Source organism: Capsicum annuum, chromosome 11 (assembly GCF_002878395.1).
Source record: "Capsicum annuum cultivar UCD-10X-F1 chromosome 11, UCD10Xv1.1, whole genome shotgun sequence".
Lineage (NCBI taxonomy): Eukaryota > Viridiplantae > Streptophyta > Magnoliopsida > Solanales > Solanaceae > Capsicum > Capsicum annuum.
The window spans coordinates 151,919,600-151,945,648 of record NC_061121.1 but is presented as its reverse complement, the minus strand read 5'-3'; positions in this window follow the sequence as shown (position 1 = coordinate 151,945,648).

The following is a 26,049-nucleotide window of genomic DNA, read 5'->3' as shown; positions in this document are numbered from 1 at the left end:
GCTACTGAATCCATGGGCTAGCAAGAGACAACCTGGCGAACTGAAACATGTTAGTAGCCATAGGAAAAGAAATCAAAAGCAATTCCCATAGTGGCGGCGAGTGAAATGGGAGAAGCCTAAATCGTGAAAATGGGGTTGCGGGAGAGCAATACAAGTGTCGTGCTGCTAGACGAAGCAACCTGAATGTTGCACCCTAGATGGAGAAAGTCCAATAGAGAAAAGCATCACTATCTTTCACTCTAACCCGAATAGAATAGGGCATGTAGAATCTTGTGTGAATCATGAAGGACCACCTTGCAAGGCTAAATACTCCTGGGTAATCGATAGCAAAGTAGTACCATGATGGAAGGGTGAAAAAAAACCCCATCAGGGAGTGAAATAGAATATGAAACCATAAGCTCCCAAGCAGTGGGAGGAGCCAGGGCTCTGACCGCGTGCCTGTTGAAGAATGAGTCGACAAATCATAAACAGTAAAAAAGGGGGTTGAAGAATGAACCTATTTTAGGACTCTTATTTTTTTATCTTCTTGTAAACCTTCAGAATAATTTTTTGGTTTTGAAAACCAAAGGGAATGGTGACCTTGGGTTGTACCCAGTCTGAAACCAAGAGGATTTATTTTTTATCCCATAATCCCCTACTATTATACATATCACGATACGTCATAGCTATAGAGTTTTTTTCCCATATCATTTTTTTTAACGAATACATCTCGATATATTCATCATTTAAAGATATATATTTCATTACAATAGTTATATGATAGGTCGATCTTTTAATCAAAAAACTATGTCCTTTAGCTCGATGTTTCAATTTCTTCATAGTAGTACCTCCATTGACTTTGGCTTTACTAATGACTAAATTGGTTTTGCTAGAACCCATATTGTAACTAGCATTTGCTGCTGCAGAATAAATCAATTTCAAAATGGGATAACATGATCGATAGGGTATGAGTTCTAGTATCATAAGCATTTTCTCATAGGAACGTCCGCGGATTTGATCAATTACTCTTCGTGCTTTGTCAGCAGACATAGATATATGTTGACCTAAAGAATATACTTTTATTTTTTTCTTCTTTAGCATAAGGTTTACCTCCTACTATAGAATCATAAGCATCTAGATTTTTTTATTACTATTAATGTTAACGACGAGATTATTATCACTTTTTACATGTCCTCTAAAATTTAATGTAGGTGCAAATTCTCCCAATTTGTGGTCTACCATACTATCCGTTATATAAATAGGCAAATGCTCTTTTCTAGAAATAGTATGACCAATCATTGTGGGTATAATGGTACAAGCCTAGGACCAAGTTACTATTATTTATTTTTCTGCTTTTGTGTTAAGCTTATCAAATTTTTTAATAAATGATTGGCTACAATGAAATTTTTTTTTAGTGAACGTGTCACAAGCTTACTCATATTTTTTTTTGTAAAGTTTTTGTAAAAATAAAGAATTAAATTCGATTTTCTTTCCTATTTACTACGGTGATGAAGAATCAAATTATCACTATATTTATTCCTTTTTCTACTTCTTCTTCCAAGTGTAGGATAACCTCAAGGGGTTGTGGGTTTTTTTACCAATTGGGGCTCTCTCTTCACCACCCCCATGGGGATGGTCTACAGGGTTAATAACTACTCCTCTTACTACAGGACACTTATATATATATATATATATATATATATATATATATATATATATTGTAATACCCCGTACTTCTACCTAGCTTAAAATCATCCCAAGTATGTTAGAAACTTACTTTGAAAGATGAATCCACTTTTATATACGTAGAATTTTTAAGATTTTCACTTTTTTTCTAGTGGAAAATTGAATTAGCTTTCCAACAATACTAATTTCGTCCAAATTCGGTATCGGGGTAGAGAGTTATGACCGTTTTACAGAAAGCAGTCAAAACTGCTCAAGTGTGATGATGAGGGCCGAAGGACCGTCGAGCTAGTGGCAAACCATCGCAGCGGAGGTAGTGAGACCACATTATACCTAAGGTTAATGACTCAGGCCAATGGACCATCGAGCTAGCGACAGACCATCGCCCAAGCCGTCGCAGTAGAGGAAGTGAACCCCTATTCTGCCCAGGTGCGACGTCAGGATCGACGGACCATCGAACCCACCATCTCATAGTTCTTTAGGTTATTTTAAAGTCATTTTAAAAGGTTATTTTGGTCTTTTTCCACCCGTTTTAACCCGTAATTATATTAGATCAAGGCTCATAAGTTCATTCTCTATCTACAACATCAAATTAGGGTTTTCTCTCAAAGATAATCCCCAAGAAACAAGATCCAAAACTTCTTCAAGAAACTAAGAGATTCAAGTTCTTCAAGTCCAAGAACTTCAAGAAACTACAACCCAGGTATGTCATATGTTTATTCATGGGTCCCTTTCACCCATGAAGCTCAAGAATCTCTTTTCAAAATCCAAGATTTGTGTATGTATGAATGTTCATGATTTAAATTGAATTAAAATTCATGTTTATGATGTTGTGGGGCTTTGATTCATGTTTTAAATTACATATTCCAATGATTGACCCTAGTATGTGATAATTTGCATAATAATCATGATAAACCCTTCAAACTTGCAAAATTATTCATACAACCATGACAATTAGATGCATTGATAATGGTATAACCAAAGTATGCTCCTCATGTGTTTGATTAAATACCTATGTGAAGGAAAAGTTCCATACTAGTATAATAATATGAAATCCCCAATCATGTACAAGTTTATGCATGTCAAATATTTGATGAAACGTCTTAGTTAGTGAATTATGGATACATGTGTAGCCCTTGTGGTGCTTTAGAACTTCTACTTCATGAAATCTCCAACTTATTGTATTATGGATTGTGATGTTGGTCATGTATTCAAGAAAGTCATGCTTTGTCAGTTTCATGCTATCGAGTCCTGGGGGTACTTGTACCCGAAAATTATCTATATGCCTAGAGCCAGTGTCATGTTTTCAATATACTCTTAGTCGAGCCATGTTCATAGAAATTCAGTCAGTCATGTGACTCAGGAAAACTCAGTAAATTCAGTAATCTTAGAAATCTCAGAAATTTAATAATCTCAGTAGTATTTCGTCAGTCAACAGAACTCAGTTAACTCAGTCCAATTCTATCCAGTTAATCATGTTCAGTGTCTATTCAGATGGGAGTAGGGTTTAGCACCGAGTAAACCCAAGGATGGGAACACACTGTCAGATAAGGGTGTGATTCTTAGAAGTCATCCTTGCATTCCAAAACTATGTAGCCAGCATAGGTTGAGACATCAACACTGTCAGATGAAGGTTGATGAGGTAGATAAACACTGTCAGATAAGGGTACCACCATTCTCTTTTGGGGACATTGTCAGATGAGGGTCACCTATAGCTTGTCCTTACCGGTGGCACGATATTGACACCCTTCCAATTGGGGTTACAGATTGGACCCCAACTCAGCTATATTGCATTATTTGGGTCATGTTGGTTAGATAACTACTTCCCACAGTTTCAGTATAGAATTAGGACTGTCAGATACAGTCATTCAGTCTCAGTAATAGAACTCAGATAGTTCTATAGGATTCAGGACTGTCAGATACAGTCAACTCAGAATAGTACAAAACTCAACTAGTTCCATCAGAACCTAGACTATCAAATACAGTTACTCAGTATCAGTTATTCAGTTATACAGATATTAGTATCTCATGTTATCAGTACTCAGACTCAGAAATCATGTTATCACGAACTCAGTTATAGTTATTATGTAGTCATGTATGTATTCTCACATTCATGTTATACAGTCAGTTAGTATAGTTCATGCATGTGAACCGTTTTGCATTCAACCTACCTCACATGCATACCAGTACATTCAAATGTACTGATACATTTGTGCTATGGTGTTTTATACCATAAGTTCAGAAGCACGAGCTCCAGAGCATTAGTAGCATTCCAATTTCAGTGGTCAGAGTTAGCAGTGAGTCCTCATCCTTCGAGGACATGACCATTACTTTATTATCTCATTAATTTATTTATTTCAGTAGTTGGAGTTAGTTGGGGACATGTCCTATCAACTCCTTATTCAGACAGTTCAGATGGTTTGAGGCTTTTTAGACTGTCATGTTCAGATAGTTTATTTCAGGTTTTGTTTTGGTATTGTGATGCCACATCATTCAGAGATTATTTTATCAGTTTTGAACCTTATGGCCTTGCAGCCTTTATTTCTGCATTTATACAGTATATTATGTAGTGTTCAGGTATAGATATCAATCATGGGCTAGCTTGTGGCCCTTCGAGGTCATGAGCATCGTGTAGCATTCTGAGTACCAGATTCAGGGCGTTAGATATAGTTTCCATAAATTTTTCCTAATTTTATAGCTTGATTATATTTAATTAATCTACAATTGCACAAAAGACTCAAAAATAGAAATAATTGATATTAATTACCTTTATAATTTCAAAAATTCAATCACATGAATTTCTCATATTCTTATAGTTTGATTATATCAAATTGATATTAATTATCTTTATAATTTTGGGAAAAATTTTAATAAGGTAACAATTATTTTTTTCCTAAGTACTAATTTATTTTTCAAAAATTGCTTATAAATTTATAATTTGATTATAGTCAATTGATTATTTAATTATCTTTATAATTTTCTCAAAACACAAATAAGGTAACAATTGTTTTTTTTAATTACGGATTTTCTTATATTCATTTATTTAATGTTTTACAAAAAGTCAAATTTAATTGCTTTGAGGGATGACTTCTTTTTGTCTCTAAATCTTTTTTAATACATAAGAAATGCTAATGTCCTACAATAATCTCCTTTCTTTTTTGAAACACCTGGTTTCTGGACCTTAGAAAATTTTCTAGAATTCTGATCTTTGGGCCCAATACGACTCATAGGTAGCCGCATGATTGGGTACAGATGGTATGGTCCAGTTGTATATTGACTAGTGTTTGTTGGTGGGATAAATTTTGGTTACTGGAATGGATACGACTTAGGGGTATGAGTCGTATTGGTGGTTACGGGTTGTTTGGTTCCTTAACTTAATCTTAGACTTGGTTACATAGGTTGGATCTAAGTACGAGTGGCTCAACATGAGCCATAAGCTAGGGTACGAATAGTACTAGGGACTCGTATGGTAAACAGTGTTCAATTCCCTAAGTATTTTATTCTTCCAGGAATTCGGGTCATGGATATAGATCGTATATTATGGTTATTACTTGATTGGATGAGTCATATACAAGAAAGTGCTTGATCCAAGGGTTGAGGCTTAGATACGAGTGGTGGATACCAATCGTATTGGGTGGGTATGACTCGTAAGGGCCAGTCATATCCCTGTGATGGGATTTTTGTGCAACTTAAGTGAGGGTATTTTGGATATTTTCTTACTTATCCTAAGGCCCCATGATTCTAACCTACTTGGGAGGATATTTACACTAATATTCTATTCATTAACACTTAGAAACTCTTCCTGAACACTTCATAATTCTCTTAAGAGCTATTGGGAAAGGGGAGCTAGGGTTTCAACTAAGGGATCAATTCGGAGCTTGTCTTGGTGATTTCTTTCCATCATCATCTTGCCTTAAGGTATGTTTCTCTTCCATCATTGTTAATTTAATTAAAGGCATGGTTTATATGAATGTTTTAATGGTTTTACTATTACATGACTATGGCTTTTAAATATGATTTTAGGGTTTTGATGTTAATTGCTTGGTTATAGTTTTCCATGATTTTAATTTTGTTTTTATATGCATTAATGGTGGTTTTCGATAATTGGATTGAATGGAAATTATTTATTGGTAATTAGAATGGATTTTGGTTATATGATGCCCCTAGTGGGTTTGATAAAATGCTTATAAAGATATGTTCATAGCATTGACTTCTTTTAATGAAACTCTTGCATATTTTAAACTTAGCAAAGAAATTATGCATGGTTTAAACAGTTTGAAAGGGCTAAAGGCTAATTGGTTATGCTTATGGGGAATATGGAAGTCTCCAAGTAGTTTAATATGGTAAATGAAAGGGCACTTGAAAGTTTCCTTAAACCTATAATTGGTTGGCTATGGATGATACTAGCAAGTAAGGGTTGGTATGACGATACCAATATTAATGGCCTTGGTTAATAAATAGATAATGGTTTAGTTATTTAGAAACTGATTTAATTGCGCAATAATGGCGGGATGTGTAGCAAAGTCATGGAAGGTAGAGGTTCCGGTGGGACCAAAATTGGAAACTCATATTTATCGATATGAGGTTGGTCTTGGTGACCGTGTGCATGATCTCACACTTTATTTTTGGGATGTACTAGTCATCCCATGGTATACTTCTCTGGTCGTGCGGCTACATGAATTGGGGCCCTTTCAGTAGGGGAGCTGAATCCATATAGCCCATGGGTAGTTTAGGACAGCAAAGCTACATAGCCTGGGTAAAGGTTTTAAAGGCATGCTAAACCCGGCCCCTTTTCTCGGCTAGTATATATAAATGTGTGTGTGTGTGTATGCTTGTATTCATTATGGATGGTCTTACTTGGTTTTATAAATGACATTATTTTATCCTTATCCTGAGATCATACTAGTGGTCACTCGCTAACCCCGTCTACTGGTGGCTGTATACCCACGCTATATAGAAATTAGTCATTCTACTCCTCCTACATAGTGATTGATTCGGGGATAGCATTTGGACTGAAGTGGTGAGCTTCTATCCTTTTGGAAGGCTCTATTTCATGTTATGGATACTTTTAGACATTTTGACGTTATTTTGGATATTAGTTTTGGCTATGGTTAGGGGCATGTCCCAACCAGATTTTATTACTCTTTTGGATAGAGACTTTGTGGTACTTTTATGGGTTGGTATGGTCCAGATCGGTATTGGTGTCAGCCTTGGCATTAGAATAGGTTGGACGGTCGGCATCATCTGACATAATTTCTCACTGTTCTATCATATTTTATTTTGGGATTAATTATATTATGTTTTGGAACATCTTTAGTTATGGCCTAGTTTATGGTCCTTGGTTTGGTATGGTTGGATTATTGGTATAGGATGGTTGGATTCAGTTAGGTTGATCATAGTTGTGATCTTATCCCAGAGTCTTTTTGGGAGTTGTTACACTATGTTGTTATATGCTCAAAATTCAGTCCACTCAGGGCAGGTGGCTGGAGGTTGGGTTGGGTAACGGGGGTGGTCTCTGGTCCTGGTTAGACTCGGGATGCCCATTAAGATAAGGCCCCAGGGCGGGTCGTGTCAAGTTGGTATCAGAGCCTAGGTTCATGGTCAATTGGGAGTCCACAAAGCCATGTCGAGAAAAGAGTCTCTTTTAGGGATATGTGGCACACCATACTCATAAGGGAGAGGCTATAAGGCATTTAGGAATGATTTACTTTCTTGGTATTGTACCTTTAAGCTTGAATTCTCAGTCCTTGAATCTTCTCTAATCCTTCTTTGTTCGTTTTTCAGATCATGCCTTGTAGATCTGGAACATAAGGAAATTCTTCTATCCTACCTGGGGGTTATGCTGAAGAGGTGCATCCTACTTCTGGGGTTTATCTTCGATCTCACGGTCCTATCCCTGATAATTCTAGAGCTCCACTGATTTCTACTAGTCCTCCTCAAGGCGAGGTGACTAATATGAAATTATGTTGGTTATGTTATTGCTAAATTAGTTTCTACTCATGCTGAACGGGGTGCGACTGGTGTTTTATCTACTGAGGCCACAAAGGTTGGCCAATTTATGAAGATGGGTCCTCCCACTTTTTCTGGAGTGAAGGTGAATGGGGATCAATAAGGCTTCTTAGATGAGATGGTAAAGATATTTTAGGTAATGCAGGCTACTAATGTGGAGGGGGTAAACTTTGCAGTTTATTAGCTCAAAGATATCGCATAGCAGTGATATGAGGAATGGGATAGAGACAGAGGTGATATAGAAGAGGAAGGGTTGTGGGAGGCCTTTTCTAATGCCTTGTTAGATCGGTTCTTTCCTCAAGAGTTGAGGGAAGTAAAAATGGAGGAGTTTGTGAACATCAAGTAGGGGAGGATGTATGTCAAGGAATATGTCTTGAAGTTTCACCAATTATCAATGTATGCTCCTGATTTAGTGGCCGACATGTGGGAAAGAATGAGGAAGTTTGTTTCTAGGTTGAATCGAGATTTGATTTTGGATAACAAGACTATGTTGCTAATTAAAGATATGGACATCTCTAGGTTGATGTTCATATGCAATAAGTGGAGGATGAGAAGAAGACGTAGGAGGAGTTTGGGGATAGGCAGGATAAGATGAGCAATTTTTCTGATCAGGGAGGTGCTCAGTCTCAGGATGGTCGAAATAGTGGCAATTGGCAGAAAAAAAAGTGGGGGAGGGGGGTTCCTACTCTATTTCTAGTGCTTCTTATTAGCCAGGCAACAGGCGTCATTATAGTGGTGACAATTCTCGGGCACAAGGTGCCCAATCTTAGGCGAGTGGAGGTTAGTCAATTTTTTTATGCCCTCCTTATCGATTCTATAGTCGTTCTTATTGGGTTTATTGCGATGAAGGAAAGGACAAGTGGTTCAAGTGTGGACAGATAGTCTATCGACTCAGGGATTATCCAGTTAATAAGGTAGCTATGGGGGAAAATAAGATTCTTGTGGCTTCATCTTCTGCTCCTGCACCTGGTGGTGTGGCATCTGCTTCTATTACTGTTTTTGGTTCTAGTGTTGGTCTAAACAGGTTGTATGTTTTGGCATCCCGACAGGAATCTGAGGCATCACCTAATGTCGTTATTAGTACATTACAGCTTTTCTCTCGTGATGTGTATTGTTTGCTTAATCCGGGGTCTACTCTCTCCTATGTAACTTCTTACGTGGTTGTGTCTTTTGGTTTTGATTTGGAAGTTATTTTGGATCCCTTTTCCGTTTCTACCATGATAAGTGACTCGGTTATTGCTAAAAGAGTCTATAGAGGGTGATATTTATTGGTTTCAAGCAAACCTTGGTGGATCTGTTTGAGTTAAATATGGTGGATTTTGATATTATTCTGGGTATAGACTAGTTACACTCTTGTTATGCGTCTTTGGATTGTCGGACCCATAGAGTTATCTTTAGGTTCCCTAGGGAGCCAGTTATAGAATGAAAGGGTGTTTCTTTAGCTCCTAGGGGGAGGTTTATTTCTAATCTTAGAGCTCAGAGGTTAATCTTTAAAGAATGCCTTTATCACTTGGTTTGGGTTAAAGATTCTAACTCGAAAGGTCCTTGTTTTCAGTTTGTTCTTGTGGTTAATAAGTTTCTAGAGGTCTTTCCGAATGATCTTCCTGGTGTTCCTCCGAATAGGGAAATAGAGTTTGGTATTGATCTAATTTCAAATACTCATCCAATTTATATTCCTCCATATAAAATAGCTCTAGCTGAGTTAAGGGAACTCAAGAAGAAACTTAAGGATCTTCTGTATAAGGGATTCATTTATCCTAGTGTATCTCCTTGGGGTGCACTAGTGTTGTTTGTGCTCAAGAATGATGGTTTCCTTCGGATGTACATTGACTATAGGCAGCTGAACAAGGTGACGGTTAAGAACAAGAATCCTTTTCCAAGGATAGATGATCTATTTGACTAATTGCAATGTGCTAAGTATTTTTCTAAGATAGATCTTTGGTCTGGGTACTATCAGCTAAAGATTAGGGAGGTGGATATCCCTAAAATGGCTTTTCGTACTCAGTATGGGCACTTTGAGTTTTTGGTGATGTCATTTAGGTTGATTAATGCTTCGGCAATATTTATAAATCTGATGAATGGAGTTTTTTGGCAGTATTTAGATCTTTTCATCATTGTGTTTATTGATGACATTCTGGTTTATTCGAAGAGTGAGATAGATTATGCTAATCACTATTGTGTGGTGTTGCAGACCTTAAAGGAACAACAGTTGTATGCAAGTTCTTCAAGTGTGAGTTTTGGTTGAACACTGTGACTTTCTTAGGTCATGTTACTTTTAGTGAAGGGATCATGGTGGATACATAAAACGTTGTTATGGTGAAGAGGTGGTCTAGACCTATGACTCCATCCGATATTTGGAACTTCTTAGGTTTAGCCAGGTATTATAGGCGGTTTATGGAAAGCTTTTCTTTGATAGTTTCTCCTTTGACTAAGTTGACTCAGAAGAAGGTTAAGTTTTCTTAGTCAGATGCTTGTGAAGGGAGTTTTGAGAAGTTTAAGGATAAGTTAACTTCAGCTCTAATTCTGACTTTATCGGAAGGCAATGACGGGTTCGTGGCTTATTGCGATGCATCTTGAGTAGGTCTTGGTTGTGTGTTGATGCCACATGGGAAGGTGATTGCCTATGATTCTAGATATCCTACTCATGATTTGGAGCTTTTGGTATTGTGTTTGCTTTGAAAATAGGGCAGCATTATTTGTATGGTGTCCACGTGATATCTTTTCTGATCATAAGAGTCTATAGTATGTGTTCACCTATAAAGAGCTTAATAGCAGATAGAGAAGATGGCTTGAGCTTCTCAAGGATTATGATATAAGTCTTCCCTATAACCCAGGTAAGGCTAATGTGGTTGTTGATGCTCTTAACAGGTTATCCATGAGGAGTATGGCTGATATGGAGGAAGAAAAACGAGAATTGATAAAGGATATTCACCGCTTAGCTACTCTTGAAGTTTGTCTCTTAGACTCCAAGGATGATGGTATGGTTGTGCAAGAGGTAGTTCGATAATCTCTTGGTGCGGAGATTAAGGAGAAGATATTGATAAAATCAAGAGTGCCATTAGTGGGAAAAAGGTAATGGTGTTTGAGATCAATGGTGATGTTACTTTACGGTACTAAGGGAGGTTGTGTGTTCCTAATGTCAACGAGTTGCAGCAAATAGTTTTGGCTGAGGCATATAATTCACGCTATGTTGTTCATCCCGGCTCAACTAAGATGTATTATGATCTCAAGGAGATCTATTCGTGGAATTGTATGGAAAGGGATATGGCTGATTTTGTATCCAAGTGCATGGTGTGTCAACATGTTAAGGTTGAGCACATGAGGCTTGAAGGGTTGTATTAAGAAACTGATTTGCCCGAATAGAAGTGGGAAGTGATCAATATTGATGTTGTTATCGATCTTCCTCGATCTCGGACTATCTTTTCAGTAGAGAATTATGAGAAGCTATATCTTCAGGAGATTGTGAAGCTGAATGGGGTACCTATTTTGATTATTTTTTATCATGGCATGCAGTTTATATCTTACTTCTAGCGGTCTTTTCAGAAAGGATTAGGGACTAACGTAAGTCTGAGTACTACTTTTCACCCACAGAAGGATGGGCAAGCGGAGAGAACTATTCAGAAATTAAGGGATATGTTTCGAGCCTATGTGATTGATTATGGCGGTAATTGGGTTGAGCATCTACCTTTGGTGGAGTTTGCTTTCAACAATAGCTATAATTCTAGTATTGGTATGGCCCCTTTCGAGGCACTATATGGTAGGAGTTGTAGATCTCCTATTGGTTGGTTTGAGCTTGGTGAGGCAGATATGTTTGGTCCTAATTTGGTATATCAGGCTATGGAGAAGGTAAAGGTGATTCGGGATAGGCTTAAGGCTACCCAAAGTCGCCAAAAATCCTATGCGAATGTTAGGTGTAGAGACTTAGAGTTTGAGGTCGGGGATAAGGTTTTCCTCAAGGTATCTCCCATGAAGGGAGTAGTGTGGTTTGGCAAGAAGAGGAAGCTCAGTCCCTGGTATGTGGGTCCTTATGAGATTTTGTAAAAGGTTGGTAATGTTGCTTATGAGTTAGAGTTTCCTTCTAGATTGAGCTTGGTTCATCCGGTCTTTCATGTTTCCATGTTGAGGAAGTGTCTTGGTGATCCTTCTTCGGTTGTTCCTTTGGAAGGATTGGGTCTCACGGATTCCTTGCCTTATGAAGAAGTCTTGGTTGAGATATTGGATAGGTAGGTTCGTTAGTTGTGGACCAAGGATGTGGCTTCGGTTAAGGTTCTTTGATGGAACCATAAGGTGGAAGAAGCTACTTGGAAAGCGAAAGAGGACATAAAGTCCAAGTATTCGTATTTATTTTATGCTCTTGGGATTTGTGCGGAAGGTATGTGTCTTTAACACATCTTTGTTTTCTTGTTAAAGGAAAGATTTATATCCTTGCCTCTTCGTTTTCAAACTTTGTTAAAGATTGGAAATATGTTTGATAATGCAAATGACTCTAGCGTGTGGTTTTTCCTACCTTGTTCGTCATTCAGGGATGAATATTCCAAGAGGGGGAGACTAAACCACACTGGTTTCTGGACCTTAAAAAATTTCTTGGAATTCTGATCTCTGGACCCAATACAACTCATTGGTACGGGCCATATGACAGGGTACGTATGGTATAGTCCGGTCGTATACTGACCAGTGTTGGTTGGTGGGATGGATTTTAGTTACTAGAGTGGATACAATTTAGGGGTACAAGTCATATTGGTGGTTACGGGTCCTTTAGTTCTTTAACTTAATCTTAGACTGGGTTACTTAGGTTGGATCTGAGTACGAGTGGCTCAACATGAGCAGTAAGACAAGGTACAAATCGTACCAGGGATTAGTATGGTAAACAGTGTTCAATTCCCCAGGAATTTTAATCTACCAGGGATACGGGTCGTGGATGCGGATCGTATGTTGTGGTTACGATATGGTTGTATGAGTCGTATATTGGACAGTATTTGATCCAAGGGTTGAGTTTTGGATACGGGTGGTGGATACCAATCGTATTGGGTGGGTACAACTAGTGAGGGCCAGCCGTATCCCTATGACGGGATTTTTGTGCAACTTCAGTGGGGGTATTCTGGACAGTTTCCTACTTATCCTACTAAGGCCCCATGACTTCTAACCTACTTGGGAGGATATTTACCCTAATATTCTATTCATTAACACTTAGAAACACTTCATAATTCTCTTAAGAGCTATTGGGCAAAGGGAGCTAGGGTTTCAACTAGGGATCAATTTAGGGCTTGTCTTGGTGATTTCTTTCCATCATCATCTTGGTTTAAGGCATGTTTCTCTTCGCTCATTGTTAATTTAATTGAAGGCATGGTTTATATGAATGTTTTAATAGTTTTACTATTGGATGACTTTGTCTTTCAAATATGATTTAGGGGTTTTGATGTTAATTGCTTGGTTATGGTTTCCTATGATTTTAATTATGCTTTTATATGCTTTAATGGTGGTTTTGGATAATTGGATTGAATGGAAATGGTTTATTGATAATTGGAATTGGTTTTGGTTATATTATGCCCCCAGTGTGTATGATAAAATGCTTATAAAGATATGTTCATTGCATTGACTTCTTTTAATGAAACTCTTGCATGTTTTAAACTTAGTAAAGGAATTACGCATGGTTTAAAAGGTTTGAAAAAGGCTAAAGGCTAATTGGTTATGCTTTTGGGGAACATGAAAGTCTCCCAAGTGGTTTAATATGGTAAATGGAAGGGCACTTGAAAGTCCCTTTAAACCTATAATTGGTTGACTATGGATGATACTTGCAAGTAAGGGATGGTATGATGATACCAATATCAATGGCCTTGGATAATAAATGGATGATGGTTTGGTTATTTGGAAACTGGTTTAATTGGGTAATAATAGCGGAGTGTGTAGCAAAGCCGTGGAAGGTGGAGGCCCCGAAAAGACCAAAACTGGAAACTCATATTTGTCGATATGAGGTTGGTCTTGGTGACCGTGTGCATGATGTCACACATTATTTTGGGGATGTACTTGTCATCCCATGGCATACTTCCCTAGTCGTACGGCTACATGCACTGGGGCCCTTTCAGCAGAGGGAGCTGAACCCATATAGCCCATGGGTGGTTTCGGATAGCAAAGCTACACAACCCAGGTAAAGGTTTTAAAGGCATGCTAAACCCGAAAAATATATATATATATATATATATATATATAAACACACACACAAAGGAGACCAAGTATAAAGAAAACATATTACTGCTCTAGTTATACCATTTATAACATTCACATTTAAGCCAAAATAGGATCATAAAAATACCAAATATAAAAAAGAGATAAAAGTTATCTCTAAAAATTTTAAATTTTAAACAAATAAATCATAATAAACTCAAGCAAGATCTTGAAATTTTTATTTCTCATTCGTGTCAAAAAAATTGATATATTTTTAAAATTTTATTAATAGCTTCATTATTTAGCGAGACTATGTTACCGAAAATTTTATTTGGATAAAGAATTCACGAAGGTAACAAACTTATTTTTCTCAAGAAAGAAAAACACTATGAATGGTTACATTAATTTTTAACAAATAACTTTCTTGTTTCAAATCTATATTGTTTGAATATATAATGACTTTCTCATAGGTATTTTCTTCTTAAAATCTCATTTTCAATTAGTGACAACACTCCTTCAATGTGTTGATCTTTTACTCTATCAAAATATGATATTAAATAATGATTAATAAAATAAAAAAATAATTATTTTTATATCATAATTATGCAAGACCCCAAAACAATATATAATCAAGAAATTATATTATTCATAGTACAAATTTATATTTGTATAAAGAGATTAAAAAACTAACAAACTTAATTTTCTCGAAAAAGAAAAATCACTACGAATAATTCATATCATTTTTAACAAATGTTTTTCTTGTTTTAAACCTATGTTACATTGTGATTACATTGTTCAACCTCCTCATATGTATATTCTTCTGCTGAACTCTCATTCTGAAATGTTCATAACATTTCATAAATATGTGTGATTCTTATTATGTCGAAACCTTTATATTTAAAGCCTAAAATTTATTAAGAAAGATCTGAATTAATATTTAGCAAACTATTGAGAATTCTTATTTCTACATATTCATAATGAAAACTTGAAAAATACGAATAAGGCTAATGATCAATAACAATAACAGAGAGAGAGAGACAGAAAAGTATGACAATATTTCTGAGTTATTGAATTGGTATTACAGCCATATGAGGTCAAATTTCCCATATAATAAAAATAGAATGTAAATTATAAATTAACTTTTTCAAATTAGTATACAAATTAGCTTAAATTAAAAAACTTAAGATATTTTTTGTTTTCAAAATATAACTTTTTCATATAAACATCATTAAATTGATATAAACTACATTTTGAAATGTGATAAATGAATTGAATAATCAAAAAATGTTGTGGCATTATATTTTTTTTGTCTCTAAATCTTTTTTAATACATAAGAGATGCTAATTCCATACAATTACTCCATTTAAATGTGAGGATCTTGTTGAAAACTAACACCACACTAAAATAGATTAATGTATATTAGTTTTAAATTTCAACGAAATAATCTCCTTTCTTTTATAGTCCAAACTTACCATTTAAAAATCATTTCATTTGAATTAATAAGATCATAGTAGATTGCAAAGAATTAGTTAATTAATTATATGTATTTTCATTAAATAAGTAATGTACGACATAATTGTAATACGACTACACAATCAACTAATTAATTTCAATTAATAAGAATCAATTTTATGATCATAATATATAAACTCAAGCTCCATAAATTTAATGATGTAAATTTCAAAATATATTTATGGCTAAAGTATTAGTCAATGTTCGTTGTTTTTTTTACATATATTTGTATATCAATTACGTAACTTCGCATATATTATCTGTTAAAATAATTGTCAATATTAACTGATATTTACCTCAATTTAATCTAATTAATTTGATGGCAGTAAAATTATTATTAATATTATAAATATCTACTTACCATAAATTTGTCCTAATTTTATAGCTTGCTTATATTTAATTAATCTACAATTACATAAAGGACTCAAATACGAAAACAATTGATATTAGTTACCTTTATAATTTCAAAAATTCAATCCCATGAATTTCTTATATTTTTTGTAGTTTGATTATATTAAATTGATATTCGTTACCTTTATAATTTTGGGAAGAATTTTAAAAAGGTAACAATTATTTTTTTTCCTAATTAATGATTTGTTTATCAAAAATTTCTTATAAAATTATAATTTGATTATAGTCAATTGATTATTTAATTATCTTTATGATTTTCTAATCACTCAAATAAGGTAACACTTATTTTCTCTCCTAATTACGGATTTTCTCATATTCATTCATTTATTGTTTTACAAAAATGGGTCAAACTTATTTGCAATTAAAGTTGAAATATTTTTTTAAAAATTTCAATTAAACTTTTTCAATATAAGTTGTTTGATTGCTAATTGATTATTAGTTCACATTTTTTCTTGTAATACTTTCTTGATTTACTCATTTATAATGACATCATAATTTTTTAATATAATATTATTATTTATATTGTTTACATATTTTGATTTTGAGGGATGACATCTATATTATCATATTCCCCATTTGATAATATTTGTTTCAAGATTGACAATTAACTATTTCCTATTATACCAAAATATAATTAGTGAAATTCAAACAAAGATTGTTTAATTAGTTGTATTACTCTCAATATAGTAGTAATATCTAATTTTAACTATCTTTCCATTAAATTCTTATTTTTTTTTTATTTGAATTCAAAATTTTACATCCTTCCATTAAAACTAAAACTTTCTCATCTCAATTAAAATATTTCTTTTCCAAATATATCTCTTGATAGTAATTGATTACCTAGTCATCTTGAGTTAATATGTCTTTTCATATATGTCAAGTAATTGCACAACTAATATTACATACTTTTTTAAAACATACGAAGTCTATGAACTAAATAAATAAATAAAATAATCGACAATACATAAATTAATTAACTACTAATCTTAATATAAAATAATTGAACAATCATTTATTTTTTACCACAATGTGAAATGTGAAATAATATTAAATAAATAAATAATCAATAAAAACCTAGAATAATATGACATAATTAATTATTAATCTTAATATGAAATAATTGAACAATCCTAATAGTTTTCATCCAATAGAAATGAAATTTAATTTTTTTTACCACAATATGAAATAATATTAAATGAAATAGTATGAAATCATAATATCTTCCATCCAATAGAAATCAATCTTAATTATTTTTTGAGTAAATACATAATTACCTCCCTGATGTTGGCCGAGATTTTTAAAAAGACACCTAAACTTTGAATTCGACCTATTATCCCACGATTCTTCTTTATTTCGTTGCAAACACACCATTTTTCGCTGAATCTCAGTCACAACAAAGAGAGTGAACAGACGCACCAATCAGGTTCTGCCACGTGTTAAATATGTTTAATTTCATATTTTTTTAATAAAGTTTTCCTTTTTATTTAATTTAATACCCCATCCCCTCTTCCCTAACCCCACACCCATCCAGCAACTGCCTTCCCCTCTCTCTCCCTCCACCCCGCGTCCAGCAGCTCTTCTCTACTCCCACCCCCCGTACAACACCCCCACCCCATCAGCATCTCCCCCTAACCCCCCACTCCGTCAGCATTCCCGTCTATTTTTTTAAAATCACTTCAAAAAATAGTTTTATGATTGAATTGAGTTCTAAAGATAGTTAAATGATATGATTTAACTGAAAATGAAGCTTTAATGATATAATTTTTTTTAAAAAAAAAAGCTTCAATGGAGGAGCTTTAATAGTGACATTGTGTTGAAGAGCTTTAATGGTGTTGAAAAAGACATTGTGTTGAAGAAGAAATGGTGAGTAGTTAAATGATATGATTTAATTGTAAAATGGAGATTTAATGAATGATTTTTTTTTAAAAAAAAGCTTCAATGGAGGAGCTTTAATGGTGAATTGAATTGAAGAAGAAAAGGTGGGTGGATTGGGCAGAGGGGGGCGGAAAGGGGGTAGGGATAATTTTAAAAAATAAATAAATAGTAATTTATTTATTTTTTAAAAAGAATATAAATTATATATCATTATTTTACACGCTGCAGCTTTTAATTGGTCAAAAAAATCAAATTCGAGCCCTTTCACGTGCCTGTGGCATGTGTATACACCAGAGGGTCAAAATGGTATGTTTGCAACAAAATAAAGAAGAATCATGGGGTAATAGCTCGAAGTGAAAGTTTAGGTGTCTTTTTGCAAATATCGGACAAGATAAGGGGTGTATTTATGTATTTACTCTTATTTTTTACCACAATATGAAATAAGAAATAATATTAAATATTTAATAATCAATAAAATAGCTTTTTGTTATAAAATGGTAGTTTTTTGTCATAAGAATTCAAGGTGAAAGTTCTCAAGATGTCACTTGGCTTAAATTTAGGGTAGACTATACACCTTTATTTTATATATATATATATATATATATATATATATATATATATATATATTTAAATAATCAATAAATAATTTTTTGTTATAAAATGATAGTTTTTTGTTGTAAGAAGTCAAGGGAATGGTTCTCAAGATGCCACTTGGCTTAAATTTAGGCTAGACTATACACCTTTATTATATATATATAGATGTGTATTATATATATATATATACACACATGGATACACAACCTCATTTGAAATCAAACAGGAAAATTCACCTTTTCTCAAAATGACACTCTATAATTTGTAATTCTGTTAGGTTTTTGTATCTTAATTTCTTCCAAAAACTATACAGAAAGACAAATAAGTATCATTTAAGTTTAATGAATGATCATACCAATAATAAAGATTTAAAAAATGTAAACAAAATCAAAGTAATGAAAAATATAGGAAAGAGAATACAACTATTAATTGGAAGATAAAAAAAATAGCAAGACTAAATAAGAAAAAAAATTAGTTGGGTTTATAATCTAGCAATGATCAATAACTCAAAAATAAATTTAAAAAACAAAAGACATATCTTCAAGCAATTAGTTTCAATTTTTTTTTTTACAAATTGCAAAAGAAATTATATTACAATAATTAAATTATTATAGAATATGATAGTGAGTATGTGAGTGAATAGTATTCAAAGAAAAATAATAGAAAAGTTCAAAACTAATTCTCTATCAAACCGTATGTGTATATAAAAATGGTCTTTTTCTTCTTCTGTTGAAATAAATTAAAAGTTGAATAAAATCTCCTCCTTGGTCGAGCGAGTTCTTGTTTCTCTGATTTCTTCTTCAGATAATCTCATAAATTGATATTCTGGAGTTAGAATTCACATATAGTGTATTTTACATTGGGATTTATATAGAAATGACTCTTAATCACAATATTATTTTATCATATATGTTGCTTGACTACTAATCAATTAATAACTTTCATATAATTAATGTCATAATTAAAATATGAAATAACTTTTCCATATTAATATTTACTTAAAAATCTAAACAAATTAAAAATAAATAAATAGATCAAATAACTTGTTCACGCAAAACGCTGTGATTTAAATAAATAAGTTTGTTTACTTGTGGAAAAGAATCCCGCACACGGAAAAGAATTAATTGAGATTATAATCTGTAAGAAATTTACCATTTTCTAGCAATAAATTGTTTAGGTAGAATTAGCAAAATATTTCTAGCTAAAAAGGGAAATAATCTATATTGATTGAAATTTACTATAAATCGTTTGCTTCTATATTTTTTTAAAATTCATTAATATGGCAAAAAAGAAATTTTATGTCATGTAAATTATTTTTTATGGTAATATTATATACAGTGTAGTAAATGTTTTATCTAATAACCTACTACAACAACAACAAACCCAGTGTGTTCCCACAAAGTGGGGTCTAAGGAGGGTAAGATGTACGCAGTCCATACCGCTACCTCTGAAGAAGTAGAGAGGTTGTTTCAAATAGACCCTCGGTTCAAGATAAAGAATAGTAAACATTATAGAATAACCTAACTTGTTGAAAAAAGTCTATCTATAAAAGGGAATTAATACGAGTTGATAATTTTATTAGCAATTTATATTATTAACCTACAATTTAAGTACAAATCATTTAAATGTAAATATTTTGCCTTAATTCAAATTAATATAGAATTGTTGAAAGTAAATACTTAGGGGTCGTTTGGTAGAGTGTATTGATAAGTTAATGCATGCATTAGTTTAATGTGTATCGGTAGTACCTTGTTTGGTATATCTTTTTACCCTATGTATAACTAATGTTTGCATTATTATACACTCTATTGTGTATTAAGATATGTATTGTTAATACCTCAAAATCCATGGCATTAGTAATACAATGGATCTAATGCATGCATTAACATGCTTAAAGACGCTATTATCCCTCAAAAAAATTTCCGCATCCTTTTCAACATATATATTGAGGGTAATATGTAAAAAAAAATTAAAAATTATGTAATTCATGTTATTTTTAATACATCGAACCAAACACTACATAAAAAAATACAAGCATAAGTAATGCAAGCATAGCTAACACAAGCATTGTTAATACAAGCATTACTAATACACCATATTTTGCATTTTTCTCATACACTCTACCAAACGACCCCTTAAAGTTTTCTATTTTTGTGCACTACATCTCCTGCATTTTTTATATTTAATTGATTATAAAATTATCTCTCTTTCCGTAACTGTAGTTTTCATTCAATATTAGTCAAATTTAGTTGATTTATACCATAATATGAAAATTTGAATAAATCTATAATAATAATGTTCCTTAACTCTTAATATTTTTCATCCAATATAAATAAAACTTAGTTATTTTTTACCACAATATGAAATAAATATGAAATAATTATTAATTTATATAATAGTTTTTTGTTGTCAAAATGTCAAGTGGCTAGTTCTCAAGATGTCACTTGGCTTAATTATATGTTAAACTATTCTTCTTTATCATATATATATATATATATATATATAATATTAACTAACTAAATATATAAATAATCAAAAAATATTAGAATAATATAAACTAATTAACTACTATTCTTAATATGAAAAAAATTAAACAATCATAATAGTTTTCATCTAATAGAAATGAATATTAATTGATTTTTACCATAATATGAAATAACATTAAATGAAATAATATAAAATCATAATAGTTTTCGTCCAGTACAGATGAATCTTAATTATGTTTTACCACAATATTAAATATGAAATAATATTAAATATTTAAGTAATCAATAAAATAGTTTATGTTATGAAATGATAGTTTCTTATTGTAAGAATTCAAATAGATAGTTTTCAAAAATGACACTTGTCTTAATTTTAGGATAGAGTATCCTCCTTTATTATATATATAGATATGAAATATGAGATAATATTAAATATTTAAATAATTAATAAAATAGCTTTTTGCTATGAAATTATAGTTTTTTGTTAAGAAAATTCAAATAGGTAGTTCTCAAGATGACACTTGTCTTAATTTTAGGCTAGGCTATACTCCTTTATGATATATATAGATATGAAATATGAAATAATATTAAATATTTAAATAATCAATAAAATAGCTTTTTGTTATGAAATGCTAATTTTTTGTTGTAAGAATTTAAATAGATAATTTTCAAAGTGACACTTGTCTTAATATTAGGCTAGAGTATCCTCCTTTATTATATATATAGATATGAATTATGAGATAATATTAAATATTTAAATAATTAATGAAATACCTTTTTATTATGAAATGATAGTTTTTGTTGTAAGAATTCAAATAGGTAGTTGTCAAGCTGAAACTTGTCTTAATTTTAGGCAAGACTATCCTTCTTTATTATATATATAGATATGAAATAAATATAAAATAATTAATAATTTATAAAATATTTTTTTGTTGTCAAAATTTCAAGTGACTAGTTCTCAAGATGTCACTTGACTTAACTATATGCTAAACTATTCATTTTTATTATATATATATAAATATATATATATATATAATCATATATATATATATATGAATTATGAGATAATATTAAATATTTAAGTAATCAATGAAATAGCTTTTTGTTATGAAATGATAGTTTTTGTTGTAAGAATTCAAATAGGTAGTTCTCAAGCTAACACTTGTCTTAATTTAGGCTAGACTATCCTCCTTTATTATATATATAGATATGAAATAAATATAAAATAATTAATAATTTATAAAACATTTTTTTGCTGTCATAATTTCAAGTGACTAGTTCTCAAGATGTCACTTGGCTTAACTATATGCTAAACTATTCATCTTTATTATATATATATATATGTATATATATATATATATATATATATATATACATATATATATATATATATATATGTTTGTATATATATAATATTAACTAACTGAATAAATAAATAAATGAAAAAGCACGGAATAATATGAAATAATTAACTACTAATCTTAATATGAAATAATTGAACAATTATAATAGTTTTCATCTAATAGAAATGAATGTTAATTTAGTTTTACCACAATATTAAATAACATTAAATGAAATCTGATGTCTTGCTTTCGGTATTAGCTAATAATGGGGAGATTCTGTCTTCCTCACCATCCTGAAAAGAAAAAGCTCTCAAAATTAGATGGAGTAACTCAGTAACTTAACATAACGACACAAGATGAACTAAATCTAGCATTCAATTTTTCCTTTCTATTCCTCCCTTTTTTATATTCTCATCTTTTTTAGATCCAAAATTTTTATTTTTTAGATACTTGATAATGTCTTGGAAATTGTTTTATTTCTCCTCTTAGCCTTAATCTTTAATGGAGTGAATGAAACTGAAATCCTCTTTGATCAAATGACACTACTGTTAGATATCAACTCCTTTACATTAGCAGTTAATGCATTAACATATTAATCACTCCATCATATTTTGCCTTGCACTCTTCACATTTGTATGCACAAGATAAGCAAGGAGGGGAAAGATCTCCAAACCTTTGCCCGAGTTAGTGAACAGATTAAATGATCTCAATATCTCAGCCTTTCTGCTGATCATTCTTCTCCCATATAGAGTACAACATATCCGTCATACAAAAGTTGACACCATCACCAGAAATGCTTGCCATAGAGAAAATTTATAAAAGTCATGACTTTCGCTGTGGCAAGCATTTTTGGCGATAGTATAGACTTTTGCATGGAGAATATGTTGTCCTCTATATGGGAGAAGAGAGATCAACAAAAAGGTTGAGATATTGAGATTGTTTAATCTGTTCACTAACTCAGGCAAAGGTTTTAATAGGGTAATGAACCTGTAGTTATGTAACGTTTGATAGGCTTGGTAGAGTCAGTTTAGATCAAACATTATGTAACTCCTTGCTAATTAATTTATCAAAACCCTTGAAGGTTGGTTGAGCAATCTGCATTGAGCAACGCTTGATAAAAGTGAGTTATTCAACTATTGGGACCACATCTTCACTGTGCATCAACACATTTTGACCTAAAAACATACACAACGACCCTTCATGTATCCTTTAAGGCTTTTGAAGAAGGTGTTTTGAAGGGCTTCTACAATGCCACAACTTTGAAGGTAGTGTTCCTGATCGAGTTCACAAGAGATCAGGAACTCTATATTAAATTCAAAGACAGCAACAACAAACTTCAAGACCAAATTAGCAAGCTAGAGGCAAGCTTGAAAATTATCGAGATTCGCATACTACAGAAAGCCTCTGATCTTCTCCAAGGAATGTTGAAAGAATGCTAAGGCTAGAAAACACAATCAATTATAACCATATATCTAAGGAAGTAGTCACACTCAATCTGTCTTTCAATCCCTTAAGGCTGATTTCTTGTTCTTCTACTATTTTCTATCTAGGTGATAATCCCGACCACGCTACCTAGTCGCAGCTCCCTATCAAAGTTACTATCTGTATTATTTTTCTCTTAAAGAGACAACAAATGAATTTACACTACCGGATACACTTTCATATTTGTACTTGATACAGATTTCTCATGTTTTAAGATAATTTTATCGGCCAGATTCTCTAGAAGTTACTTTCTAACCTATGTGTCCTCTTCAATTAGCTCTCAGATGATATAGTCTTTGATCAACCACTCATTTTTCCTTGAAGGCATTCTTCTACCGCACCTTCTGGAGTATAATTATAACCACGAGCAACCCAACCATATAAATTTGGGCTAGGGCAATAACTATATTGGTTTTCCATTCTTGTTTGATGCAGTGCTAAGCTTTGAAGGCCTTCTCTGAGTCTAATGCACCCTAAAAGTTAGTCCAATTGCTATTGAATCTCTTTACAACGACACCAAAATTAGATCCCTTCACAATGCTTGACAAATAAACATGAGCAACAACCGACATTAAATCTTAACAGGGTATTAGAATCATATTCATAGTCCCTCACCCTTATTAGTTCGGACTTACCAAACTTAACTTTAAAATTGCAGATATCTTGTTTGAATGATCTATGACTAATCGGTAAAAATAGCATTCACAAAATCAGTGTACTCTATATGTGTTTCCACAATAACATCATCAGTAATATATACCTCCCACATATGAAGTGGTTTCATCTGCATGCAACTTATTCCTTCGAACCCATATTTACTACAGCCTCTTATGATGGTTGAGCAATAGTTGATTAACTCTAAGTTCCTTATATCTACAAAGAAGAGCAAAAAAATTAATGTCACAGAAAGAATATTATACATCTGTTGTAATAGATGTAGAGTCTGTTGCATCAGATGAGGAGTCTATTACATCAGATGAGGAGTCTGTTGCATCAGATGTGGAGTCTGATGCAACGGATATGGAGTCTGATGCAACAAATATAGAGTCTGTTGCAACATATATAGAGTTTGTTGGAATACATCAAACCATCCTTGCTGGTGGTTTGATTTGTTCCAACAGTTTCTCCATCTGTTGTAATATCAACAACAGCATAAACTACAAAGAAACAACAAATAAAAAACATCAACAACAAAGAAAACAACAACATTTATTCCAACATCTTCAACAACAAAGAAATAACATCCTATATTCCAACACCATCAACAACACCACACCACAAGTTCCAACAATGCCAAATCCACCAACAACATCAATAACAATATCAACAACAAAGAAATAAATAAAATGCATACCAAAAAATGATACTACCAACAAGGCTTTTAAACTTCTCCCAACAGATGACTCTTTTCGCATATTGTAATAAAAATTTTCTATTCGTTTATTCAACAATTAAAAGTTTCTTCAAATTTTTTAAGTAAATATGATATGGGTAAATGGTAATTAAAAAAAAGTTGTAAATAACTTTCAAAGAAGAAGACGAGAATGAAAGAGCAATAGTGAACCATACCTTAATGTCAAAAGGGGATCAAAATAGCAATTTCAGTCAAGGAATCTAAGATATGGATCGGTTTAGATCCTAAAGGATCTTTATGAGAAAGAAGAGAGAAAAAAGGTTGTGATAATCCTAAACAGGAGAGAAAGAAAAAGATGAGAGATGAATAAAATAAATTTAGGATGTACTACCCTTAATATTAAATGACTAAACAAAGTGTATTTATTCAAATTTATATTTTCAAAGCATAATTAATAAGGCTAATTTGGTAAAATAAACCCCAAATTAATAGTAGTATTTTCTTAATGGGTGGGCCAAGTCAATAGGGGCCAACTAATATGAAATGAAGGAAGTATTAGGGATTTCAATATTCATTAACTAATACTATTCATTAATAATTTGAGGGGCACGAGGAAGAAAATAGCTGACATTGAAAAAATAAGACACGACTACTCAATGTGATTTTTGAGTTATCCAAGAAATATTTTTTACTGCCTTTAGTAGTACTACTTTATCTACTTGGATAGAAGGCTACTTTTAAATTAAAAGAAAAAAAGATTGTCAAACAGATACGTCGTCTGTTGCAACAAATATAAATATCTATTTGAAAAATCCCAACAACTCAGTTATCTGTGACAACAGATGAAAATGTCCATTTGATAACTAAATCAGATATGTCATCTGTTACAACAGATATCAATATCTGTTGAAAATTTCCACTAGCTCAGTCATCTGTCATAACAGATGTAAATATTTATTTGATAATTAAATCAGATATGTCACTGTTGCAATAGATATGATTATCTGTTTGAAAATATCTAATAGCTAAGTCATTTGTTACAATAGATTTTACTGCAATTGATTTAGGTGGAGCTAGAGATGAATGAATGAGCTCACAGCATCAACAACAACTTCAATAGAGTTGTTGCATTTACATGGTATTGGTATTGCGTTCATTCCGA